The sequence below is a fragment of the Trichechus manatus genome, unplaced genomic scaffold (genome assembly GCF_000243295.1).
Source record: "Trichechus manatus latirostris isolate Lorelei unplaced genomic scaffold, TriManLat1.0 scaffold00070, whole genome shotgun sequence".
Taxonomy (NCBI): domain Eukaryota; kingdom Metazoa; phylum Chordata; class Mammalia; order Sirenia; family Trichechidae; genus Trichechus; species Trichechus manatus.
In genome coordinates this window covers 8124144-8131563 of record NW_004444006.1, presented here as the reverse complement: position 1 = coordinate 8131563, position 7420 = coordinate 8124144, and positions in this window count along the sequence as shown.

Sequence of the window (7420 nt, the reverse complement as noted above, 5' to 3'; positions counted from 1 at the left end):
ACCTAGATGCCCATCAACAGATGAATGGATAAACAAACTATGGTACATACACACAATGGAGTATTATGCAACGATAAAGAACAATGATGAATCTGTGAAGCATCTCATAACATGGATGAAACTGAAGGACATTATGCTGAGTGAAATAAGTCAATCAGAAAAGGACAAATATTGTATGAGACCTCTACTGTAAAAACTCATGAAAAGTTTACATACAAAAAGGAACAATCTTTGTTGGTAATGAGGGATGGGAGCGGTGGGGGAGGGAAATACTAAATAGACAATAGGTAAGTGGTAACTTTGGTGAAAGGTAAGACAGTATGCAATAGTGGGGAAGCCAGCACAACTTGTCCAAGACAAGGTCATGGAAGCTCCATAGACACATCCAAACTCCCTGAGGGACTGAATTGCTGGTCCGAGGGCTGTGGGGACCATGGTCTCGGGGAACATCTAGCTCAATTGACATAACACAATTTATAAACAAAATGTTCTACATTCTACCTTGGTGAGTAGCGCCTGGGGTCTTAAAAGCCTGTGAGCAGCCATCTAAGATACTCCACTGGTCTCACCCTTCGGGAGCAAAGAAGAATGAAGAAAACAAGATACAAGTAAAAGTTTAATCCAAAGGACTAAAGGACCACAACTATCACGACCTCCACCAGACTGAGTCCAGTACAACTAGATGGTGACCGGCTACCACCACTGACTTCTCTGACTGGGATCACAACAGAGAGTCCAGGAGCAAGCTGGAAAAAAATGTAGAACAATATTCTAACTCACAAAAAAGGACCAGACTTACTGGCCTGACAGAGACTGGAGAAACCCCAAGAGTATGGCCCCTGGACACCCTTTTAGCTCAGTAACGAAGTCACTCCCGAGGTTCACCATTTAGCCAAAGATTAGACAGCCCCATAAAACAAAGCAAGACTAATGGGGCACAACAGTCCAGGGACAAGAATTAGAAGGCAGGAGAGGACAGGAAAGCTGCTAATAGGGAACCCATGGTTGAGAAGGGACAGTGTTGAAATGTTGTGGGGTTGTTAACCATTGTCATAAAACAATATGTGTACTAACTGTTTAATGAGAAACTATTTGTTCTGAAACCTTCATCTAAAGTACAATTAAAAAATAAAAATAAAATAAACAACATACTGTAGCTGATTACCAAAAAAAAGAAAAAAGATTCTATAGAAGAATCCTGTTCAAAAGGGGGAAAATGCAGAACAGAATTTCAAATTCTTATAGATTCCAGGCTTTCTGGAGTCCATGAAGGTTGGATGAACCCCTGAATCTATTGCCCTGAGATAATCTTTAACGTTAAACAAAAATCATCCCCTGATGTCTTCTTAAAACCAAACAATAATTTAGCTTAATTAGTAAAAAATATCTGTCTTGAGCATTATGCTCTTTTAAGAACTATCTCTACGGGATCAAATTGACCACAGCAACTCGAAAGATTAGATAGGAACCTTAGGAGGCAGGGAATCTATGTTAATGGAGAAGGAACAACTCAGAAAAAGAAGGTGAGAATAGTTGCACACCTTGAAGAATGTAATCAGTGTCACTAAATGGTACAGGTAGAAACTATGGAATTGATGTATGTTTTGCGGTGTATATTCTCATCAACAACAACAGAAATTTAGAAAAAGACAAATAACCCAATTTAAAAATGGGCAAAGAACTTAAATTGACATTTCTTCAAAGAAGATATACAAATGGCCAACAAGCATATGAAAAGATGCTCAACTTCATTAGTCATTAGAGAAATGCAAATAACCACAGCAAATCAAAAACACAGATACCACTTCACACCCACTTGTTAGGTGCCATTGAGTTGATTTTCAACTCATAGGGACCCCATATGACGGAGTAGAACTGCCCCTATAGAATTTTCTTGGCTGGATTCTTTATGGAAACCGATTGCCAGGTCTTTCTCCTGCGGAGCTGCTGGATGGGTTCAAACCACCAACCATTCGGTTAGCAACTGGTGGGAATGTAAAATGGTGTAGCCACTGTGGAAAACAGTTTGGCATTTCCTCGAAAAAATCTATCTACCTATCTATGTATGTATGTATCTATCTATCAACATAGAGCCACCCTATGACCCAGCAATTGCACTTGCAGGTATATACGCAAAAGACTTCAAATTAAAGATTCAAACACATACTTGTACATGAATGTTCATACCACAATAGCCAAAATGTGGGAATAACTCACGTGTCCAACAACAGATGAATGGATAAACAGAATGTGGTATAAACATACAACGGAATATTATTCAGCCATAAAGAGAAATGAAGTTTTGATACATGCTAAGACATGGATGAACCTTGAAATCATTATGCTGAGCGAAAGAAGTCAAACTACAAACGACAAATACTGTATAATTCCACTTATATGAAATATCTAGAACAGAAAATGGATAGAGACAAGAGTTTATTAGTGGTTACCAGGAAATGGGGGAAGGTGAATGAGGAGTTATTGCTTAAGGGGTACTGAGTTTTGTTTGGGGTGATAAAAATTGTTTTGAAAATGGATAGTGGTGACAGATGAATATGATTAATGTTACTGAGTTGTTTACTTAAGACTGATTGAAGCAGAAATTTTTGTGTGATATGTATTTTAGCACAATAAATTTAAAATAACCAACAAGAAAAAGAAGGGTTTTGAGGAGGGGAGTGACATGATCTTATTTCTGTTCAAAAAAGGATCACTTTGGCTTTGTGGTAAATAATGGGGGGTGGGGAATGGTGCAAGCAGGGAGACTAGTTAGTAGGCTATTGTAGTAACCCAGGCAAGAGATGATGGTGGCTTATATGAAGGTGGTAGTAATGGAGATGATGTGAAGTCGTTAGAGTAGGGATATATTCTGAAGGTAAAACCAACAGGATTTGCTGATGGATTGGATGTGAAGTATGAGACAAAGAGAGGAATCAAAGATGACTCCCAGGCCTGAGAGACTGGAAGGCTGGAGATGCTATTTAACGAGATTAAGAATATTGAGGGAAAAGAAGATTTGGAACGGAAAATAAAAAGTTCAGTTTCTAGCTTGTTAGGTTGAGGTGCCAAATGGAGATGTCTAATTGTTGAATAGATCAAGTCAGATACAAAGATCTTAGTTATGTAGTGCTGCTATAACAGAAATACCACAAGTGGATGGCTTTAACAAAAAGAAATTTATTCTCTCACCTTTTAGGAGGCTAGAAGTCCAAATTTAGGGTGCCAGCTCCAGGGGAAGGCTTTCTCTGTCTGTCAGCTCTGGGGAAAGGTCCTTGTCATCAATCTTTCCCTGGTCTAGGAGCTTCTCAGGAGCAGGGACCCCAGGTCCAAAGGACAGGCTGTGCTCCCGACACTGCTTGCTTGGTGGTAGGAGGTCCCCATGTCTCTCTGCTGGCTTCTCTCTTTTATATCTCAAAAGAGATTGGCTTGACACAATCTAATCTTGTAGATTGAGTCCTGCCTTGTTTTAGTCATCTAGTGCTGCTACAACAGAAATACCACAAGTGGATAGTTTTAACGAAGAGAAGTTTATTTCCTTACAGTAAAGTAGGCTAAAAGTCCAAATTCAAGGTGTCAGCTCCAGGGGAAGGCTTTCTCTCTCTCGGCCTTCTCATCAGTGTTCCCCCAGACTAGGAGCTTCTCGGCACAGGGACCCTGGTCCAAAGGACGCGCTGTGCTCCCGGCACTACTTTCTTTATGGTATGAGGTCCCCAACTCTCTGCTTGCTTCCCTTTCCTTTTATCTTTTGAGAGATAAAAAGTGGTGCAGGCCACACCCCAGGGAAACTCCCTTTACAACGGATGTGACCTGGGTAAAGGTGGTGTTACAATCCCACCCTAATTCTCTTTAACATAAAATTACAATCACAAAAATGGAGGACAACCACACTATTCTGGAATCATGGCCCAGCCAAACTGATACACACATTTTTTGGGAGACATAACTCAAACCATGACATGCCTCATTAACATAGCTGCCACTAATCCCATCTCATTAACATCATAAAGATAGCATTTATAACACATAGGAAAATCACATCAGAAGACAAAATGGTGGACAATCACACAATATTGGGAATCATGGCCTAGCCAAATTCATACACATATTTTTTGGGAACACAATTCAATTCATAACAGACACTCATTAAACAATTAAATTGTTTTGTGACATTGGTTGCCAACCCTCTGATGCGTCAACATTCTCCCCTTCTTGACTTCTGGCTCCCCATTTCCATTCGCCAGTTTTCCTGTCCCTTCCTGTCTCCTCGTCTTTGCTTTTGGGCTGGTGTGCCCATTTAGTCTCGTATACATGGTTGAACTACGTGTATTATTGTTTGTTTTACAGGCCTGTCTAATCTTTGGCTGAAGGAGTGACTTCAGTACTGAGTTAAAATGGTATCCAGTCATACTCTCGGGGTTTCTCCAGCCTGTCAGAACAGTCGCTCTGGTCTTTTTGTGTGAGTTTGAATTTTGTTCTACATTTTTCTCCTGCTCTGTACAGGACCCTCTATTGTGATCCCTGTCAGAGAATTCGGTGGTAGTAGCCGGGCACCATCTAGTTCTGCTGGACTCAGTCTGATGGAGGCTGCGGCAGTTGCGGTCCATTAGTTCTTTGGACTAATCTTTCCCTTGTGTCTTTGGTTTTCTTCATTCTTCCTTGTTCCAGACGGGTGTAGGACCAGTAGACATATCTTAGATGGCCGCTCACAAGCTTTAAAGACCCCAGATGCTACTCACCAAAGTAGGAGGTAGAACATTTTATTTAGAAACTATGTTATGCTAATTCAGCTAGATGTCCCCCTGAGACCATGGACCCCAGCCCTCAGCCCAGTAACTTGGTCCCTCAGGGAGTTTGGATGTGCCTTTTATGACTTTGCCTTGGTCAAGTTGTGCTGACTTCCCCAATATTGTGTTCTGTCTTATCCTTCTTCACAAAACACTTAACTATTGTCTAGAGTTTTTCCCTCCCCAACTTTCCCCTCCCTCAGTCCATCAAAGATTGTTTCTTTCTGTGTGTAAACCTTTTCATGAGTTTTTATAATAGTGGTCTCAGAGTATTTGTCCCTTTGTGATTGATTTATTTCACTCAGCATAATGCCCCCCAGATTCATCCATGTTGTGAGATGTTTTGCAGATTCATCATTATTCTTTACCGTTGCCTGCTATTCCACTGTGTGTATGTACCATAGTTTGTTTATCCATTAATCTATTGATGGGCACTTAGGTTGTTTCCATCTTTTTGCTATGGTGAATAATGCTGCAATGAACATGAGTGTGCATATGTCTATTTGTGCAACGGCGCTTATATTCCTAGGAGGGGGACTGCTGGATTGTATGGTATTTCTAGCTTTTTAAGGAAGCACCATATCGTTTTCTAAAATGGTTGTATCATTTTGCATTCCCACCAGCAGTGCATAAGAGTTCCAATCTCCCCACGGCCGCTCCAATATTTGTTATTTTCTGTTTTTTTTTTATTAGTGCCAGTAATGTCTGGGTGAGATGATATCTCATTGTGGTTTTGATTTGCATTTCTCTAATGGCTAGTGGGAGCCCCGGTGGCGCATTGGTTAAGAGCTCAGGCTGCTAACCAAAAGGTCGACAGTTCGGATCCGCCAGCCACTCCTTGGAAACTCTATAGGACGGTTCTACCTTGTCCTATAGGGTCGCTGTGAGTCAGAATAGGCTTGACGGCAATGAGTTTGGTTTTTCTTTTTAATGGCTGGTGATTGCGAGCATTTCCTCAAGTGTCTGTTAGCTGCCTGAATGTCCTCTTTGCTGAAGTGCCTATTCATATCCTTTGCCCATTTTTAATTGGATTATTTTTCTTTTTGTTGTAGAGGTGTTGGATTTTCCTGTAGATTTAGAGATTAGACCTTTGTCGGATATGTCATAGCCAAAAATTTTTTCCCAGTCTGTAGGTTCTCTTTTTACTCTTTTGGTGAAGTCTTCTGATGAGTATAAGTGTTTACTTTTTAGAAGATCCCAGTTATATAGCTTATTTTCTGGTGTTTGTATATTGTTAGTTACGATTTGTATCCTATTTATGCCATATATTAGGGCCCCTAGCGTTGACCCTATTTTTTCTTCCATGATCTTTATGCTTTTTGGTTTCATATTTATGTTTTTGATCCATTTTGAATTAGTTTTTGGGTATAGTGTGAGATATGGGTCCTGTTTCATTTTTTTACAGATGGACGTCCAGTTTTGCCAGCACTATTTGTTAAAAAGACTGTCTTTTCCCCGTTTAATGGACTTTGGGCCTTTGTCAAAGATCACGTGACCATAGGTGGATGAATTTATATCTGGGTTCTCAATTCTGTTCCATTGATCAATGTGTCTGTCACCGTACCAGTCTTGGGCTGTTTTGACTACCGTACCTGTATATTAGTTCCGAGGTCAGGTAGTGGGAGTCCTCTTCCTTTGTTCTTCCTCCTCAGTAATACTTTACTTATCCGAGGCCTCTTTCCTTTCCATATAGACTTAATAATTGGTTTTTCCACCTCGGGAAAGAATGCTGTTGGTATTTGGATCTGGGTTGCATTGTATTTGTAGATTCCTTTGGATAGAATTGACATTTTCACAATGTTGAGTCCACCTATCCATGAGCATAGTATGTTTTTCCATTTATAGAGGTCTCGTTTGGTTTCTTGCAGTAGTGTTTTGTAGTTTTCTTTGTATAGATCTTTTATATCCCTGGTTAGACTTATTCCTAAGTATTTTATTTTTTGGGGGGGGCTATTATAAATGGCAGAGCCCTGGTGGTGCAATGGTTAAGAAGTGGGCTGCTAACTAAAGGGTCAGCAGTTTGAATCCACCTGCCACTCCTTGGAAACCCTTTGAAACAGTCCTACTCCATTCTATAGGGTCTCTATGAGTCAGAATTGCCTCAAAGGCAACTTTTTTTTTGGTATTATAAATGGAATAGCTCCTGATTTCCTTTTCATCGTTCTCTTTATTGGTGTATAGGAATCCAACAGATTTTTGTATGTTTATCATGTATCCTGCTACTCTGCTGAATCTTTCTATTAGTTCCAGTAGTTGTCTTGTGGAGTCTTTAGGGTTCTCTATGTATAGTATCATATTATCTGCAAATAAGGATAGTTTTTCTTCCTTACCAATTTGGATGCCCTTTATTTCTTTTTATTGCCTTATTGCTCTAGCCAGGACTTCCAGCACAAGATTAAATAGGAGTGGTGATAAAGGGCATCCTTGTCTTGTTCCTGTTCTCAGGGGAAATATTTTCAGCCTCTCTCCTTTAAGAATGATGTTGTCTGTTGGTTTTGTATAGATGTGTTATGTTGAGGAATTTTCCTTCTATTCCAATTTTTTTTTTTTATATTTTATTGTACTTCAGGTGAAGGCTTACAGAACAGATAGTTTCTCATGTAACAGTAACACACATGCTGTTTTATGACATTGGT